We start from the raw sequence: 21,762 nt of genomic DNA, 5'->3' as shown, positions 1-21,762 counted from the left end.
GACTTGTAACCTCTGGAAGCTGACTAAAATATTACTGGAAGTTTTTGTTTTGGAGTTTCTCCCAGGAAATAACTATCTTTTTATATTTTTACATCCCCTTATAGTTTTCAACATACTGTTTCATTCATGAATTCTTGCAATGTAGTATATAGGGTTTGAAGGAGGTCTAGGTTTTTGGGTACATCATCAATTCCTAGATTCTCTCTCTTGAATTTGTTTTCCAAGTCACTTGTTACTGATGTTTTATGGGAGATATCTTACATTTATCCCTATCTTCTTGTGTCATGGAGTCTCTGATTTCTATCTGATCTAATCCCCAAACTCCATATTTGAGTAGAATTTTGCTCCTCCTAAAGTAAATTATTTGTTCTCCTTCCAATTCTTCTATCTAGAGCTCTCATTTCATTTATATTATCATTTTTAAACTCTTGTCTCATTTATTCCAGGGTTTATAGTTGAATTTGTGACAAATCTGATGAGTTTCTTTGAGGCTTTGCTTATAGATGACAGAATGATTCTCTTATTTTTGTGTCTTGGTTGTGTCTGGTTCTGTAATATATCTTTATTAGCAATGTTTTCTTTTGTTTACTTATTCTCCCAGTCTTGCTTCCTAAATTGGAACTATTGGTCAGAGCTAGGGTTAAAGGAATAATTAAACCCTCTTTGATTCTGATATGAATGAGTTTGGCATAAGGATAAAGAGTTCTGTGTTCTTCAGTGATCTCAGGAGTGGCTCCAGGCAACAAAACATATAGTATGGTTTGTTTAGGGCATTCTGCACTAAAGCAATCTGATCGAGAGTGTGTTTTAATTGTTGCCCTTAATGTCTGAGGTCCTCATGCTCTTGAGGTTCAATTTAGGGTTAGAACAGGCTGGTCTGACCTCCTGAGTCTCTCTGCCCCAAGTATACAACTTTAGGCTCTAGTTATACTTGACTTTCCCCTGGTCCCTGTGTAAAAGGTTTCTGTGAGCTACTATCCCAAGCCAGAATTTTTTGTACATATCTCTTCCCTAGTATCTATGGGCTTCTACCTATCCCTTTTTTTGGACCCAGGTTGCAAAATACACGTACAGAATTTCTCCTTGTATTTTTATGGTGCTAATTTATTTTATCTTTGATGGGCTGGGGTTTTGATAGGATTGGGATGTATCTGCTCCCAATCACTTTGCTACTTTTGGGAACACATCCCTCTAAGTCTCTTAATATGTAGTTGAAACCAGTGAAACATTTGAACTTTCATCTATAGTCCTTTAGTCTTAATGACATGACTGATCCATCTTCTATTCTGGTCATACATGACCTTGATGACATTTATTATATCCCTTTTCATGTCCAAGTAATCGTTAGTAATAAGCTACTGCCTATTTTTTACCCAACATTTATCTTTTCATTGCCTTTTAGATAGAGGTCAATTTTAATTATAATTCTTCTGAAGACATGGTATTCTTTGATTCACAATAACATAATATCAATAAGAAATGTCAATATTTAAAAGACAGATTTTTGTGTCAAGAAACAGCTTACAATCACTTAAATACTGTAGGTTTCCCTCAAATGATCTATTCTTCTTTTCTTATTCAATATTTAGTTCATTGTCCATCTTTAATAACAGTCAAGAGTATTATATAACATACATAATAATACAAGTATTAAATCAGTCCCTACAAATTTATAAAAATCTTCCCAGGTTTCTCTGAAACCATTCCTTTCATCTTCTTTTACAGCACTACAGTATTCCATTACATTTATTCAGCTATTCTCAATTGGTGGGCATCTTTTAAGTTTCTAATCCTTTGCCATTCAAAAAGCAGCATAGAAGTATTTTTTTGTAGTAGCAAAAGAAACTAGAAGAAAAGTGGATATTTAGTGATTGAAGAATTGCTGATAAGTTATGGTATATAGATATTATATTATTTTATTGTACCATAAAAATAAATACAATTAATTCAGAAAAAATTAATAGATTTATACAAACTAATACAAAGCGAATTAAGCAGAATCAGGAGAATAATAATGTGAAAAATTAACACTAGCCCATATCCTTTTTCTTGGTACCCTAAGATTGATTTTGTTTGAAAATAGCCCATTCTCTGATTGAATTAACTTGCAATTGAGCACCACCTTTTGATTGAATTAAGAACAAAGCCTGGCACTTACCTGTCAATCAACTACTTTTGATAGTGAGAGATACACACAAGTCCTGTGGAGGGGACACCAGAAGCCTCATGGTTCCCTGGCACTCGGAAGATATTGCTTTCATTCAGACGATCCATCTCAGATAGCTGATCTGAGGTCAGAGTCTGCCAAATTGGAGGGACTCAGAAAAGTGACATCACAAGTAGCATCAATGGGTCTTGGAGAAAGGGAATAACTCTCTTTTGCCTTGAACCACAGAGAGAGGAGGTGGGCTACAAGAGCATGGACATGCCCGTAGTGTGGCCAGCAGCTGGCGGGGAAGTGGGGAAGGGGCTAGAAGAATGCCAGCTGATGGAAGCACTGGCTAGGGGAAGAGGCTTGCAATGGAAACAGCCAGCCACATATGGTTGTTGCCTTTTCTTTCTCTGGCCTGCTTTGTAAAAATTATTTAAGAAATGCATATAAATTAGGATGCAGTCTCCAGAGAATTTTAATCTTAACAATATATACAACAACTACAACAATATATAGGAAAACAATATTGAAAGATTTCAAAACTATGATCAATGCAGGACTAATCATGGTTTCATGCACTTATTTGTCACAAGAAAAGGTTCTATTGTTAGGGGCAAAGGGTATCATTGGGAGGTGATAGTTGATATTTAAAAAGAGAATTAATAAATCATTTTTTAAAAGTGTCCCATCTCTTCTCTCCTCATATCCTTCATTTGTGCAAAGTCTATTTTCATAAAGATTTTACAAAGATAAGAAAGAAAGCATTTGGGTCAGTATTTACTAAGCCACATTTTTTTTAATTGTTAATACTATCTGTGATCTTTTCTAGTCTCTTGGAATCTCCTTCTTTTTAAGAGACCTTCAAAATCTATTCACTTAAAAATTAGACAGCCCTGCCCTGAGCATCTGGTCATGTCCATCTGCTCTCTGAACTTCATCTGCTTGAGTGCTATTTCTATTTCTTCATATTGGAAACCTAAGTGACATAATCTCAATGTAGTCAGTACAAATGTGACCAATGATGAAAACAGATTGCGAAAGAAATGCAGATGAATCTGTTTGATTTTTTTTGTTTTCTTGTTTTATAATTTTATTTTTATTGTCATGCAAAACACACTTCCATATTGGTCATTGTGGTAAGAGCACACTCATACATAATCAAAACTCCAAAATAAAATCATAAATACACTGATGTGAAAGACGACTCCAACAGTTTTCTCTGGAAAATCTGTTTGATTTTACATTTATTTGTTTTCTTGCTTGCATTTAACTGGCAAATGCCTTGAGGAAAATCTGGGCCTTTTGACAGGCTCATTTCTCCCAACAGTGCTTTGGACACTTTTTGTAAGGTAATATTGTTCATGATATTCCATTCTCCTCCTCTGCAATATTGTGCAAAGGAGGCCATATTCTAAACTGGTGTTTTCTTGGCTGTCATGTTTCTATGTTAGACTAGAAAATAAGTATATGTTTTAAGAGATGATTCTAGGCACTTTTGACATCCTTACTATAACAACTATTTAAAAGTGGTTGTTTCTCCAAGGAAATGAAGATAGGATCAATGTCGTAAGTTTTATTTGTTTCCCATTTTCTGGCATCAACAACTTTTTACAACAGGTCAGAATGGAGTTATTACATGAACCACCACTTCCTTTTCATCCTTTTTTCCTTTCCTTTTCTCCTCCCCACAACCTTGTCAGCCTTCTTACACCTTGTACTTGGCGCCCCACAATGTACTCTGATCTCCTGACACTGGCCCCTGTAAAGACCAGCTCGACGAATTATTTGAGGGTCACGGAATGGGATAAGAAGAATGAGGTTGGGATCAGGAGGGTCACAGATAGACGTACAGACAGTCTCAAGGTCTCTTGCTGATCAATGACAAAATTTATTGATCACAGCTAATATTTTATAGAGAAAATGATGTAGGCTAAGGGATTAGGTAAGCTTTTCACATACATAATGAATGTAGATAATTTATTATTCTTTTACAATAGGCTTAGTTTACCTCATTGAAGCTTAGACAGAATTGTTTGTAGGACAATAAATCACAGATAAATACATAATCATCTAGTCAAGCTTCTCAAAGAATTCCTGCATCAGTAATTTCTTGGAAGAACATACAGTTTTTACAAAGAACAGCAGGGAGGGGTTAGAAAGGAGGGGTTTGGGGGGCCTCATGTAAGGAGTGATTCTGGCCACACCATGGCTTTGATCTTTGTGGTCCACTCTCACTACTGGGGGCTACAGGCACCCCTTGCTGCTCTTCAAATATTATTTACTGAATCTGAGCATTTTCATTGGACAATCCCCACTTTATGTCTCAACTAAAATACCAGCTTCCAGCCCCAAGATTCTTAATTCTAGTGCCTTCCCTCTGTTGACTGTTTCCAGTTTCTCTTATATATATTTTGTTGATGTATACTTGTTTGTGCATCATCTCCTTGATTACATTGTGAGTTCATGAGGTTGGGACTTTTTATCTACCTTTGTATCCTTAGCATTTAGCACAGAAGTTGGTACATGGCAGGTACTTAATAAATGTTTGGGTAGCTAGGTGGTACGGTGGAGAGAATGTGGGGCCTGGAGTTAGGAAAACTTGAGTTCAAATCCAGCCTCAGACATGGACTTGTGACCCTAGGCAAGTCACTTAACCCTGTTTGCCTCAGTTTCCTCATCCATAACATGAGCTGGAAAGAAAATAGTAAATCTCTCCAGAATCATTGCCAAGGAAACCCCAAAAAGGGGTCATGAAGAGTCAGACATAACTGAAAATGTCAACAATAAATTTTTATAGACGGCCTGATTTCTAATTTGGTGTTGATTTTAGCTGTTTTTTTCCCCCCCTAAAGAGTTGAAATGCTGACTGCTCAAGAAAGTTACATGGAAAATTAGTCATAGGTGGCAACAAGTTGTTTCATAGCTACTAAAATCTAGCTTCATTTTTTGCGATGTTGTTCAATGCTTGCCTTGCCATGTCTAATCCCTAAGAATTCTATTTTTGAAGGAAGTACTCGTGAAATATAAATGTGTGTTTGTTGAGTAACTTATAAGCCTTCTTCAGTTCTTAATCATGAATGGCGCTTCAAAAATATTTTTCACTATCCTCCCCATGCCCATCTTCTTATTAAAACCACTGAGTATCAATTAAGATATGTGTTGATTTGTTTGGAAGGATCCTGTCGAGTTCTTCCGAGAATTTCTCCATTCTCTGAAACAGATGTTCGTGCATAAATTAGTTACCTTTGTGGTGATTTGTTGATACTCCTCATGAGCATCTGTCCAAATATCAACTGTCTCTTCCAAGTTCTACACTGTTTGCTCCAAGAAAAAATTGGATCCATCCTTCCATTTAGATGCAACTTCTTTATGTCTTCTGGTTTCGTTTATAGTAAGATATTAATACAAATACTCTAGCAGTGTATCATCTGTCATGGGCCACTGGAAAAATAAAGAATCTTATATTGGAGTATCAGTAGTCAAACTAATGTCACTAAATTATCTAACAACTGTAGTTTTTAGAATCCTCTGCCCCTTTTCCCACCATGTCAATGTTGTCACTAAAGCAAAAAGGGGCCATAAAGGACTGAGAGCTATTTTACATTTTTATCAGTTTCACGGGCCACTTTAACCATATAATTTGTCACTTGGTGACCAGTCTTCTGGTGACAAACCATCATGTTTATTTAGCTAGTCTAGTTTTTAGAGACCAAAGTGCTTTTCTCTATAAATAACCTCAACGCCTTTCTACTGGATAGGGCTTGTATTACCAAAACTTGTATTCCACTGGCACAAACTTCAAGAATGCAGTATCTTTTCTAAACCCAGGGGTGTTTGGGTTAGAACTTTCATTGGGAGCAAAATATAAAGAAATATAAACACTTAGCCATAGCACTCATCTCCAGAAGTTCTAAATTGTGGCTTAATCTTGGTCAGGATGGTATAATAGTAGAGCACTAGATGAGGAGTTAGTACTTTCAAGTTCTGGATCTACTCTGCCCCTCACTGGCTATGTGACTGAGTTATCTGAGCCTCAGCTTCCTCATCCATCTAACAAAATTAATGATAAATTTATGATATCTTCCAGCTTTAAAAAGCTATCCTTTATCTCCATTCTTGACCTCTCTTTTGGGCACTACACTCACATCTCCATCTGCCTACAGGACAGCTCCACTTAGATAAAGCACTTGAACCTGAAAGTCAACATGCCTTCCTTTACAAAACTTGATGACTTTGTGATTTTACTATTTCTGTCCATGGTATCCTTATTCATATCTCCCATGACTAAAATGGTGGTGTTATCTGTGATTCTTACTTCCATAAGATAGCCTACATCCCTTCTCTTTCTCACTATTGTAATTGCCACCAACCCAGTACAAACTTTCATTACCACCATTACAGACTGCTGAAATAGCTTTGAAATAGACCTTTTCACCTTCACTCTTTCCCTTCTCCAATCCAGCAGCAACAGCAACAAAAACAAACATTTAATGGATGCTTATTATGAGTAGAGCACTTTGCTAGGTATTGAGAGAAAGATAAAAAGTAGATAAAGTACATTCCCTTCTTGCATGGAACTTATTATCTGGTAGGGAGGAATAAAACACCAACATAAATATCTATAATATGCCTTTTTACAAAAATACATTTGGAAGTTACAAAACATGCATGAGAAAAATCAATACAGTGGAGACAAGAAAGGAAATTGTCTCAATTGGGAAAAATCTTTCCATCAAATAGCTCTCTGACAAGGCTTTGATATCCAAGATCTGTGGAGAATATGTAAGACTAACTGACATTCTGCAGAATAAGTGGTGCAAGGATATGAACAAAGGGTCCTTGAAAGAAGGAATTACAAACAATTAGCAATGAAACCAAAAATTGTTACAAATGACTAATAAGAGAAATGCAAATCAAAAAACTCTGCAACTTCATTTCACTGACAAATTTGAAAATATTACCAAAGGTGAAATTATCAATAATGGAGAGGCTGAAAGAAGATAGAAACACTAATGTACCATTGATGTACTCTTTAATTGGTCTAAACTTTCTAAAATGTAATTTGAAATTATGCTAATGAGGGCATCTAGATGGCTCAGAGAATAAAGAGCCAGGCCTGGAGATTGGAGGTCTTGAGTTCAAATTTGGTCTGAGATATTTCCTAGCTGTGTGATTCTGAACAAGTCACTTAACCCCCATTGCCTAACCTTTACAGTTCTTCTGCTTTGGAACTGATACTTAGTTTCAGTACTAAGACAGAAAGAAAGTAAGGGATTAAAATAATGAAAATATGCTAAGAAAGTAACTTAAATGCCAATAGCCTTAGAACCAAAAATTCTATAGTTAGATATCTGTGGGAAATCAGACAGAAAGAATATACGTGGGTGTATCTATATATGTATAGGTGTGTGTATTCCTATATATGCCAAAATACTTATAATAGTATTTATTTTTGTAATGACAAAGAATTAGAAATAAAGTAGGTACCAATTGATTGGGAAATACCTACATAGATCATGTGTATGAATATAATGATATTACTATTATTCTATAAGAAATGTTGAATATGAAATATTCAGAGAAGTATGGGAAAATATGAACTGATTCAAAGTATAGTTATATAACCTATGGAAACAATGATAATAATGTAAATGGAAAGACAATAAAATTAAAGCCAAAAGTGTATAATTACAATGATAATGCTTGACTTTAGAAAAGAATTTTTAAAAATGCACCTCTCTTTTTTACCACAGAGGTAGGATATTATGGGTATGGATTTCAGTGTATACTGTCACATTAGACACAGTTAATGTGTTGACTGGTTTTGCTGACTGCTTTTTTTCCTGTATTTTTTAGTCTTTGTTACAAGATTTGGCTGGACAGGTTGTTGAGGGGGAAAGAAATGAACATAATGTATCAACTAAAGGGAACAATAAAAAATGTTTGAAGAACATTTGAAATAAAATGATTCCATTATATCTAACAACAAAAAGGAAGTTATAAGGCAAAATACTATTGAGGATTACAAAAATGAATAATATAGAAATATGTTTTGCATGATAATACATGTATAACCCAGATTGGATTGATTCCAGGTCTGGGAGGGATCAGGAAAGAAAGGGCAGAGAGAATTTGGGTCATATAACTTTGGAAAGCATATGTGGAAATTTGTTATTAGGTGTAATTGGTAAAAAAATATTTTTAAAAAGAAAACAAGTTAGTGGAAAAATACTATGTGAAGTATGAAGAGGAAGATCATCACTGAGCAATAGGTTCAGAGAAGGCTTCTTTGAGAAGGTGCTATTTGAGTTAGAATTTAAAAGATGAGTAGGAATACAACAAACAGGGAAAGGAAACAGGCTATCCCATGCATAGAAAACAACATAGATAAAGATATAGAAGTATCAGCATGTAAAGTATGTTTGAGAAGTCAATAGTGACATTTTGGTCTTCAAGAAGGACAACAACCAGTGATGCAAAACTGGAGCTCAAGAGAGAGACTAAGATTGTATATTCAAACCTTGAAGTCATATGCATCGAGATGACTATTGAGCCATCAGGAATGGTGAATGATGAGATCACTGAGGCAGCATCTGAAGAGAACAGAGAAGAGAAACTAAGACAGAGTTTACACATGCACAGTGTTCCTACAAAGGAAACTGAGCAGCATCTGGAGAGATAGGAGGAGAACCAAGAGAGAAATACTGAATGAAAGGTAGAGGAGTTTGAACTTTACTTGGGTGGGGGGTGGGGAGCAACAAGGGAAAACCAATGGGGATTTTTTGAGCAGGGAACTGATATGACAAGATCTTCAGGTAAGAAAGATTATTGAGGCAGCAGAATGAAGAATGGATTGGAGCAAGGAATGACCCATTAGAAAGCTAATCCATTCTCCACATCACTGCCAGACTAATCTTCCTTAGCTTCTCTAAGATGCTGTTTCTCAAAATATTTCAGCACTCAAATGGATTTGTGATCTTTTTGAACTGAAAGTTCCCTCTCTGAAGTCTTATGGCTTTTAAGCCATGAAAACTTTTTTCAAGAAAAGAATCATTAGGTGTTGGATATGGTGGGCAATGAATAATATCACAACAAATGAAACATACTTTATTTTAATGGATAAGAAATAATTCATTATTGATATTAGAGCCGTCTCTGAATTAGCTGTCTGTATATAGTCAGCTCAATGTCTTGCTAGATCAAAGATCAGAAATAGTAAGGAGTAAAATGAAGCAATGATAAGAAAAAGATAGCATGCAACTGGAACAACTTAAGCCTAACCTATTTGAACAATTTATTGCTTATGGAAAACGTGTAATGGACAGCTGAAATGACACCAACATTGATAATAGTGGATCTTATATAGTTTAATTAATGCAAATCAGTTTCATAACAGGGACACCAAAAGTTCCTAAAAAGTGCCTTAGTCAGAAATATTTAATATACTTTCCAAGTGGGAAGAGATGATAGCCAAAGGCAATATTGAGTTAGAATATAAACTTCCTTATAAAATCTTTCAAAGAAAGATGATGGGAAATTTTAAACAAATATAAATCAAAGAAAAGCAGTAGAGGGTTAAGATCAATTTAAAGAAAGATTATCAAGAGACCTAACAAAGCAAAATCATTTTGAAGGCACTTAAGGATAAAAATGGAAGGAGGGCATCAAATGTAAAAAAATAGTAAAGATTGATAAAGATTTACAATAAATTGTTTTCATCAACAAGAGCAATAAAGTCACCTCACTTCTCTAAAGTCATTGTTCCAGATATGTTTATTAAAACACTGCGAGTGGAGTTGTGATCTGATCCAACCACTCTGGAGAGCAATTTGGAACTATCCCCAAAGAGCTTTAAAACTGTGTATAACCTTTGATCAAGCTATATTATCACTAGGTCTGTATCCCAAAAAGATTTTTTAAGGGAAAAGAATGTATTTGTACAAAAATATCAATACCAGCTCTTTTTGGGATAGCAAAGAATTGGAAATTTTAGGGGTTGTCCATCAATTAGAAAATGGCTGAACAAGTTATGTTAAATAATTGTAATAGAATAGTATTCTTTATAAGAAATGACGAGCAGTATGATTTCAGAAGGACCTGGAAAGACTTACATGAACTGATGCAAAACGAAGTGAGCAGAACCAGAACACTGTACACTGTAATAATATTTTTTATAAGCAACTATGAATGACCTAGTTATTCTCAGCAATACAATGATTCAAGATAATTCCAGAGACTCATAATGAAAAATGCCATCTGTCTTCAGAGAAAGAACTGGTGGAATCTGCAAGCAGACCAAAACATGTTATATTTCATTTTCTTCTTCTAATTTTCCTTTTTTGTTTTATATCTCTTCCACAAAATGACCAACTTAGAAAAATATTCATATGATTGCATATATAAAATCTATATTAAATTTCTTACCTTCTCAAGGTAGAGCATAAAAAGGAGTGGGGAGAAGGAGAAGGAGAAGGAAGGAGAGAATTTGAATCTCAAAATTTTTTTAATGAATGTTTAAAATTTGTTTTATATATAATGGGGGGAATAAAATATTATTTAAAAAAGAAATGGCATTAAAAATAATAAAAAGAGGGAAAGGAGCCAGATTGGCAAAAGTATATAGAGAGGTGGTCCATACTGGAAGTGAAACAATTCTGAGGATGCTGAGGGATACACATGAGATACCAGAAGAAGAAAAATATACCAAGGACATGGAAAAAAATGTTGAGCCTCATTGATACAAAAAAGTGACACAGGAAATATTGACTAACCTTATTTTTCCATTTGCCTCCAAATTTTTTTGAAAATCATTTGCATGCAAGTCAATGACATACATGATAAAAAATATTAGCAGGGAAGAGGCACATTTTTCCACATTTAACTACATCTTAATAATATTACAGTTGACTCAAAGGGGAAGAGAATAAAACATCCCATTAAAACAATGAATATTGTTTGTTGACTATGAAAAAGCATTTTTCAAAGATCAAAATGCTAACTTAAAGATTCTCTTCCAACAAAGTGTCTCAAAACTAAAATTATTCAATATTGCTTGAAAGATGTAACAGATATTCAATGATACTGAACATAAACATCTGGCCAAACACAAAACAAGGAGATATATGTTAACCAAAGTTATTCAATAGAATAATGAAGGAGGTAAGACACAGGATCCAAGATGGAAAGATGCTCAGCATGAATGATGAGGGCTTCCAGATGTTCTTCCTTGTGAATGATAGCATAGTGATTACATCAAACACTAGAGTCTGTTGAAAGAGATCCATTCTCTCTCAAAAGTTAGACTAGTCATCTACACAGAAAGATCAAATGAATGAAGAATATCCTTTGCCCAAATTATGGCACATAATTGGAAGGGCAAGCAATAGAATTTGTCCAGTCATATGTATATCTAGGACAGACAATATAAATGGACAACCAATCAATTTCATCCATAAAAGGCAGATAATGATGCTTCCACAATTGACTTCACAGGGCTGTTGTGAGGAAAGCGGGTATCAGGGATGAAGAGGCAAGGAAAGAAATAGCGATCAAAGTAAAAGTTAGCTAGGTGATAGGGGAAGCTAGGTGGCTCGGTGGCTAGAGAGACAGGCCTGGATACAGGAAGTCCTGAGTTCAAATCTGGTCTCTGACACTACCTAGCTATATGACCCTAGGCAACCCACTTAACTACCTACTATTTACTTCTCTTCTGCCTTGGTTCTGATTCTGCTTTCGACATTTACTAGCTGTGTGACTTTGGGCAAGTCACTCTACCTCTCTTAACCTCAGTTTCCTCATCTGTAAAACTGGGATAATAGCAACTTTCTCATGGAGCTGTTATGAGGATCAAATGAAATAACATATGTAAAACATCTCACAAAACTTAAAAGCAATTTATAAATGCTAGCTATTGCTATCCTGGGGGTTCTCTGAGAGAAGTCCTCATATTCAGGCACATAAGTGATTTTGGACATTTATACATATCCTTAGGACAAACAGTTGCTCATTCAGAGGTCTCTATTTTATTTTTCTCTTTGACTTAGTGAAAAATTTCCTCTGAAATACTATCTGGAGAGGTTCCTTTGGGCAAGTTCCTTTTCCTCAGAGCTTCAATCTCCTTATCTCTAAAATGAAGGGGTTAGATTATTTGATCCCAAAATTCTTTTCCATTTATAAATCTAGGACCTATGAATATTATAAATTGGATGCTTGTAGATGTGAAGTGGGTCTCAGCATATTAAGAGAACTCATGCACGCCATTTTCTAGGTTTCCAGGGAGGGAAGGAGTAGCCAGGAGAAGAAAGATCCCTGATGTTCTACTTGGGACCTTCATGTGAACATCTGATACATAGTTTACATGAATGCTGCTGACTCTACTTCTCTAAATGTAGCCAGTATAGATTTATTTCTCTATAGCTGTGCTGTGTCGCTTTTAGGGCAGCATTGTTATCTCCTTTACTAAGCTTTAAAGGAGGCAACATCTGATTTTATTGTCATTATTTCCCTCAGAGCTCTAAGTCAATCAGGGATCAGGAACTCCCAGGGTGGAAACTTCCTTCACCATTACAGATCCATGCTGGTCTGTAACTTACAGTCCTAGGAAGTTGCCTCAGACAGATTGATTGGTCATATAGCCACTGTATGTCAGAGGAAGGACGTGAAATCAGGCTTTCTTGACTCCAAGATTAACACCTATTCCATTATACCATGGGCTCTTTCAAGGCAAAGAACTAAAAGAACAATAGCAACAGCAGCAACAATAGCTATAACAACAACAGCAACTACAGGCAAATTTGCTACAGAAATTTCCTCTCCAGGAAAGCATCCAAAAATGATGCTCATTTCCAGTTTGTCAGATGCAGAGGCCACCCTCAGGGCTATGAAAAGATTATATAACTTATACTTGGGACCCAAAATAAAAAGTAGCCCTAATGGCCCACGCAGCCTTAGGGGCTTTCCAGAAAATGCAGGCCTTCGGCTGGGATCTCCACTAGGCCTGCTTTGGCCACTTATTAGTCATGGGTCCTTAGGCAAGTCACTTAACCCCTTGGAGTCTCAGCTTCCAAATTTTCAAGAAAGGGATGATAATGCTTATACCTATATCTCAAATGGTTGCAAACTGTAAACTACCATGGAAATCTGAACTATTATAATTATCCCTCATTATTATCAGTATTGACAATAGTTTGAATTTATTATTATTCCTGACATATTTATTCTTCTTCTTCAAATATTATTCATTTAAATTTAATAATTATTTATTATTTGGTAATTTTTAAATTAAATGTTATGCCATTAATAGTAATAACTATTATTATTGTATAAACAAAGCAGCTACATTGGCTTTTTATTAAATAACTTAAACAGCATCCTCCAGGATCAGAATGCTAATCCAGAAGTAGACATTTTAAGAGCTAAGAATTCACAAACTAGTGCTTGGGAGCGACACTGGGTGAAATACAGGGAGAGAGCCCAGCTTTATTCAGGAGGAGAGGTTGAGACAGTTTACAACAATTCCTAGGAAGCCCCAGTTTGTTAGAAACTCTCTTTTTTTCATATTTTTCTTCCTTGTCAGTCCTTGAATTTTCTATTCTCAGAAGTTGACACCTTCCTTGTCCCCTGCATGGCTGTGTGTATGTGCATATACCCCACTCATCTGGGCCTGACCAAGGACTGAAGATTGAGAAAGTCGTCCTGTCTCAGGTTGGCCCTATTTAAATGTGTCTGGAATTGTGCTTCTCTAGAACAGATGGCCCTGGAGATAATGACGCCTGAGCAGCACAGGCTGCAGCCCCGCTCACTGGTTGCCATGGCAGGCCACCGGCTGAAATGGATTCTGCTTATTAAATTTGCGAGCTCTTGTGTACTCAGAATGAATGGAGTTCAGTCATAAAGAGACCAACCTCCAAATGTCACTGGGTAGGTTTATCTTGGAAGACCAGGCGCTGGAACATGGGCACACAAGAGCTCAGTAACCTATTAGCAGCAGCCTTGGAGAGTGCAAGCCATGGGGTCTTTCAAAAAGCCTGGGGAAAGGTTTTTCAGGGACAAGCCAAATGCTCACAAACACAACCATTTCTCTGGCACCAGAAGCTAGGACATAAGATTTCCCAACTTCCCCTCAAAGGGGGAATGTGTCAATCATCTTTCAGACTGAGATTCTGAGACACAGAGCAATTATGTCGAGCACAAGAGGTCACCTGAGCCAGCACACATTTAGAGTGATAATTCTGCATCTCATAAAGGGAACTGAACAGAATCTAACACATCCTTCCTCTCCTCTCCCTCTGTGCTGGCATTGGCCAGAGTTCAGAGCCTGATTGCCTCATAACTGGGTCATTAGGGAGAGACAGCATGTGAGTGTGCATACAGTGCTCCTTATCCAACTTGGATGATCTGGGTTTGAATCATGCTTCGGACACCTACTAGCTAGTTTATCTTATGCAAGTTGCTTTTCCTCTTTGAGCCTGTTTCCTCACCCACAAAATGAAGTTCATTATTACAAAGTGAGGAGTATGGAGGAGGTAAAAACACCACTCTCTAATCTAGTTTTCTCCCCCTAGAATCACTAGCTCTCCTCTGGATTCTGGAAAGCTGGGCTGATGCCTGGAATCTTATAACCACACACACAGTCAAAGTGGAAAGTTGTATAATTGTAATAACCAAAAAATAACCAATCCTAGTCCCAAAGGATAGAGTTGAGAAAGCATTTCCCTCACTTCCTGAAAGAACCAGAGACTATGGGCATTAAATGCTGCATGTAATGTCCGACTTAATTGATATGTTAGTTTTGCTAAACTTTTTTCCTCTTTCTTTTTTTATTCTTGCTTATAAGGAATTTTTGACTGGCTGCTGAGCCAGAACTAGGAGCACATATAAAAGATTCCTATGGGAAGAGGCAGAGCCAAAATGGCAGAGTACATGCAGTGACTCAGCTAAACTCTCCCAACATTCCCTTTGAAACAATATTAAATCAATTGAATTGAATTCTGGAGTGGTAGAGCCAACAAAAAAGTCAGGATGAGGCATTTTGCCAACCCAAACCAACATAGGAGATCGGCAGGAGAAGTCTATGACACTAGGATGGGTGTTGGCCTACAGTATATACAGTGGCAACACTAGCAGTTGGTCTTGGAGATGGCTGTGACAGTGGCAGCACCAAGCGTTAGGAGCTCTTAGCCCAGAAGTGGTAAGCAGATTAGCTTACTGGTCAGAAAGAGATTTCAGGGAACCTTTTATTGGCACTGAGTGTGGGATTCTGTTGCTTTCCTTATATGCAGTTCCAGGTCTCAGTTCTAGGGTGAATAAGAGTACTAGCACTTGTGATTATAGGGGTAAAGGAGCCCCAGTCTCAGTTTTCAAAGCTGAGAGAAGTGAGAGCACTTGTGGCTTCAGGAGGGTGAGGTTCTATCCTGAGCAATGAATAGGCCAAGAAAGCAGTGACTGCATCTCTCCATGAATCAAAGCACCCTTTGAAGCACTAAAGATTTACAGACTCCCAGAATTAGCTTCAAAAAACAACAGAAAAACCTAAAGCTTAGGAACATACATCCTTTACCTCAGAAGCAGAGTCCAACTTTAACACAAAACTAAAAGTCAAAAAGTAGGCTAGAAAAATGAGAAATTGACCAAAATGACCATTAAAATCTATTATGGTGGCAGAGAAGATCAAAGCACAAACTCAAAAGCAGTCATCAATGTCAAAACACCTTAAAGCAAAGCCTCCAATAAAAATGTGAATTGGACACAAATCCAACAAGAATTCCTAGAAGCACTCAAAAATAATTTTTCAAATCAAATAAAAGAGATAGAAAAAAAATTTGGAAAAGAAAAGAGAATGGTGCAAGAAAATTATGAAAAAAGAGTCAACAGCTTGGTAAAAGAGGCACACACACAACTCAAAAAACAGAAATGACCAAATAGGAACCAAAAGTCACAATGAAAAGAACTTCTTAAAAAGCAGAATTGACCAAATAGAAAAAGAAGTACAAAAGTTCACTGAAGAGCATAATTTCTTAAAAATTGGGCAAGTAGAAGCTAATGACTCCATGAGACATCAAGAAACAACAAAAGAAAGTCAAAAGAATGAAAAACAGGAGAAAATGTGAAATCTCTCATTGGAAAAACAATTGACCTGGAAAACAGATCAAGGAGAGATAATTTAAGAGATACTAGACTACCTAAAAGCAATGATTTTTAAAATGAGCCTAGACATTTCATACCAAGTAAAACTGCCTTGATACCCTAGAACGAAAGAAGAAAACCAAAGAAAACGAAAATAGAAATTCAAAGAATTGACTGTTCATCTCCCAAAATAGATTCCAAAATGAAAACTCCAAGGAATATTATAGTCAAATTCCAAGGCTCCCAGATCAAGGACAAAATATTACAAGAAGTCAGAAAGAAATACCACAAGCTGCAATGACACAGCACAGTTCTGAGGGATTTATGGTAAAGAACACTATCCACATTCAGAGGAAGGACTGCAGGAGAGGAAACACAGAAGAAAAACAATTGCTTGAAAGCATGTATTGAGGTGGACATGATTGGGGATGTAGACTCGAAACTACCACACCAATGCAACTAACAACAATTTGGAAATAATGACACATGTTAAAACCAGTGGAAATGTGCGTCGGCCATGGGTGGGGGAAGCGTGGGGGGTGAAGGGGAAAGTAGGAGCATGAATCATGTAACCATGTTAAAAATGAATATTAATAAATGTTTAAAAATTTTTTAAGAAACAAGAAAAAAAAAGAAATACCACAAGTTAAAATTTTCTGCAAAATAGAAACAATTCAGATATCAGGAGCCACAGTCAGTAGCACACATGATTTAGCAGCTTCCACATTAAATGACTGGAAAGCTGAGAATATGATATTCTAGAAAGCAAAGGAGCTAAGATTACAAACAAGAGTACCTGATCCAACAACACAGTATAACTTCAGGAGCAGGGAATGGATATTTGATGAAATAAAAGACTTTCAAGCATTCCTATGGAAAAGATCAGAGCTGAATAGAAATTTTTAATATTCAAATAAAAGATTCAAGCAGGATTGATGCAAGATCTCTTGCATTTGCAAAATCACCCTAGGCAATCCTGGCAGTTAGGGGAATGGAACTTTGACCCAGCAAGTCCCTGTCTCAAGACCTGACTGTTGGAGCTGGGACTATAAATTCCCCTGGAGAACCAGCCTGGGGGTTCTGATTTCCTTGACCTCACCCAGACATCCAGCTACCCCCTGGAATTCCCTTTGGGGCCCCAGGAGGTATGGTTGGTGGGTTATGGAATGTGGGAAGGAATTAGTTAAGTTAGCCTAGCCAGGACACCCCTAAACCAAATCATTACCCTCTTTCATCAAGCTAGTAGACCACTCTACATTAGGGCAGTGGAATTTATCCCTGGCTGAGGGGGCCAGTTCCCTCAGCCTGATCCTGCCTGGCCCTCTGCCAGCACTGGCCATTCACCCATAGCAACAGCTTCTCCAGACCCTAACCCTCTTCCCTCAGTTTACCCTTGTGTTTTTTTTAACCCTTGTACTTTGGTGTATTGTCTCATAGGTGGAAGATTGGTAAGGGTGGGCAATGGGGGTCAAGTGACTTGCCCAGGGTCACACAGCTGGGAAGTGGCTGAGGCTCGGTACCCTTGTGTTTTAAATAAACCCCTTGCCTGATTCTGAGAGTTTCCATAGTTCATTTATAGCATCAACCAGGGCTAAGGGGCTGAGGAGAAGGAGGATAGCTACCACTTGTCTCCAGAGGGGTTTAGACCAGACATCCATTTTATTCAGGAAGTGAGACTGCTTCACTTCCTCCTGGTTTCTGTTTTCTCACCAGCAGGAAGGGGCTCCTCACTCCCAAACTTAAAGGAGCCTACAGACAGCAGGGAGACTGACTGGGCATCTCAGCTCAGACCCACACCTCCCTGGCTGTCTCAAATCAATAAATACAGTAGTTGCTGGCTCCCTGGCCCAGGAGACTTACTGGTACCACCAGCTCCTCTATTATCAGCCTGCTTACCCCCTTATTACAAAAGGTAAACCTGAAAGAGAAATCATAAAGGACTTAATATGGTCAAACTCTATATTTACATGAGGGAAGTTGATACTTGTTACTTCTTAGAACTTTATTGTTATTAAAACAGTTAAAAGGAATATAGATGAAACAAAAGTGAGTTGATTGTGGGGGATAAACTCAAAAAAGGTGGAGGCAATGAGGGGGTTCAGAGGATAGAGAGCCAGGTCTAGAGACAGAATGTCCTGGATTCAAATCCAGTCTCAGAACACTCCCTAGCTGTATGACTCTGAGCAAGTTATTTAATCCCAATTGCCTTGCTCTTATATATTATTGGTTCTAAGGCAGAAGGTAGGAGTTTAAAAAAAATTTAAGGGTGAGAAAGAGGGATGTCCTAGGGAAGAAGAAAGGGGGAAGAAGAGCTGAGAAAGTTATTTCACATAAAAGAGGTGCAGAAGGAAGAGTTTTTATAGTGGAGGGGTGTGGCAGGCAATGCTTGAACCTTATTCTCATTGAAATTGGTTCAAATTGGTGCATACTCTCTCAGCTGGGTATAGAAAGCTATCTTATCCAACAAGGAAGTAGGAGCAGAAAGGGAATAAAGAGAAGAACTGATAGAAAGGAGAGTAGATTAAGGATGCAGTGGTTAGAAGCAAAACAGACATTTGAGGAGGGCCAGGGTAAAGAGACAAAGACAGAAAAATAGGATGGTGAAAAATACACAGTAATCATAACTGTGAATATGAATGAGATGATCTCACCCATAAAATGGAAGGAGATAGCAAAATAGATTAGAAACCAGAATCCAACAATATGTTCTATATAAGAAACACATTTAAAATAGAAATACACATATAAAGTAAAAATAAGGAGCTGGAGCAGAATCTATTATATTCTGTCTGAGGCAAAAAAGGCAATGGTACTAATCATGATCTCAGACGAAGCAAAGGCAAAAAAAATAGACCTAATTAAAAGAGAGAAGGAGGAAAATTGTATTTTGTTAAAAGATACCATAGACAATGATGTAATATCAACTCTAATTATATATACACCAAATGGCATCTTGATTCTTAAAGGAAAAGTTAAATGAGTTACAGGAGGAAAAAGATAGTAAAACTGTACTAATGGGGAACCTCAACTTTCCCCTCTCAGAACTCAACAAATCTAACTATAAAATAAATAAGAAAGAAATTAAGGAGATGAATAGAATTTTAGAAAAGTTAGATATGACAAACCTCTGGATGGAAACAGAAAGGAATATGCTTTTTTCTCAGCCATGCATGGTACTTTCACAAAAATTGACCATGTGATATGACATAAAAACCTCACAACCAAATGTAGAAGAGCAAGTTATTAAAAGCATCCTTTTCAGACCATAATGCAACATAAATTACATTCAATAAAGGACTATGGGAATTTATATTAACATTAATTAGAAACGAAATAATTTAATTCTAAAGAATGAATAGATCAAAGAACAAATCATAGAAACAATAAACAATTTCATTAAAGACAGTAAACATACCAAAATTTGTGGAATGCAATCAAAGCAGTATTTAGAGGGAAATTTATATTTCAAAATGCTTACATAGATAAAATAGAGAAATAGCAGATCAATGAATTAGGCATCCAATTCCCCCCAAAACCTGGAAAAAGAACAAATTAACCCCCCAATTAAACATCAAATTGGAAATTATGAAAATCAAAAGAGAGATTAACAGAACTGAAAGTAAAAAAACAACACTAAACTAATAAAAGAGGATTGTTTTATGAAGAAATTATAAAATAGATAAGCAATTGGCTAACTTGATTTAAAAAAGAAAGAAAACCAAATTACTAATATAAAAAATTTAAAAAGTGGATGCATCACCAATGAAGATGAAATTAAAGCAATTATTAGGCACTATTTTCTTCATATGTATGTCAATATACCTGACTCTAAATGAGATGGACAAATATTTACAGGAAAGGAAATATAATACTTAAATAACCGTATCTTAGGAAAAGAAATTGAACAAGCCATCAAAGAGCTCCTTAAGAAAAAAATGTCACAAAGACCATACACTATGATTACCACAAGGGCTTTATGTCAAGAATATAGGGTTGGCTCAATATTAAGAAAATTATTAATATAATTGGACATATCTATAACAAAGCTAACAAAAATCATGTGATTATCTCAATAGATACAGAAAAAGCTTTTGATAAAATATAACACATATGCCTATTTAAAACATTAAAGGAGAAATTGGTCTATAGTTTTTTCTCTATTTTTGGTAGAACTTCTTTGCCTATTTTCTAGTGGTTAAATGCCTTACCTAAAGTCATACAGTTAGTAAGTGTTTGAGGTAGGATTTAAGCTAGTGATGGCAAACCTATGACATGCATATTAGCACTGATATGCGTAGCCATTTTCGATGACACGTGGCCTCATACAGATAAGTATGGGGCTGCATGCAGAGGATAAAACATTTGCTGTAGTGTAGTGTAGATACTCTGCGCACTATAGATGACAATTCTACCTATATTAATTTATCTGTTTTGGCTTATTAAATACAGTTATATATTACAATTATACATTTTTGTTATTTAAACTATAAATATCATGAAATTATGGTTTTTTTCTCAAAGTGACACACCACCCAAGTGATGCTCAGTTTTTTGGTGAATTTTTGACACACCAAGCCCAAAAGGTTGCCCATCACTGCTCCAGTACTCTATCCAGTGGGATACCTAGATCCCTAGAAGAAATATGGATGACTGTCTTCAAAAATATGAAAAGAAATGCAACTTGGCCTCAGGAAAAACAGAACTGAACAACTAATGATAGTTGTTGAGAGTCAGATTTAGGCAAGCTGCAGAGAAAAACTTCCTTAGGATCAGAGCTGTCAGGAAACAGAATGGACTACCTCAAGAGATGATATGCCCCTCCTTCTAGACTAGATATGGCAGAAAGGGATTCTTAGATGGATCCAGATCACAAAGTGCCCTCAGAGGGCCCTTCCCATTCTGAGAAGCTGCAACTCTGACGCTATGATTTCTTTCCCTGAACCTGGCCTCAGAGATGCCCTAGCGAGTTCTCCTGGTTACTGTCAATCCTCTATCAACAACATTAACTGAGCCCCTGCTGTGTCCAGCCTCCAGGGTTCAGGGACCAGGCAGCTGCTTGTCTTGGCTGCCTCTGGTTATGCTTGTTTTAATTCCTTTCCTGGGCTTCTGCCAAAGCTACAGACCCAAAGGAGCAGGCTGGGTCCTGTCTCTGGCACTGGAGGGGTGTCAGGGACCAGACATGATATTCTCCAGACCCCTCGGAGCTCCTGCTCCTCCCTTACTGATCCTGACTGGGCTTTGTTCTGAAGAGGAGAATGCTTTCCCCTTACACAGAAAAGGTGACCAAATCACATTCCAGTTTGAAAGCTGCCTCAGAAGAGAATGACAGGGCTAGGGAAATGCAAATTGTATGCAAATCACATGCTGATACACTTATGTGCCCTTTGACATGTCCTACATTAAGCCTTTGAAAAAATGCTTACAACCACACTGGGGAGAAAAGGAAGCATCACACAGAGAACGACTCGGAGCTCTCCAAACTGATG

The sequence above is a fragment of the Gracilinanus agilis genome, chromosome 2 (genome assembly GCF_016433145.1).
Source record: "Gracilinanus agilis isolate LMUSP501 chromosome 2, AgileGrace, whole genome shotgun sequence".
Lineage (NCBI taxonomy): Eukaryota > Metazoa > Chordata > Mammalia > Didelphimorphia > Didelphidae > Gracilinanus > Gracilinanus agilis.
Note: the sequence above shows the minus strand (reverse complement) of the source record.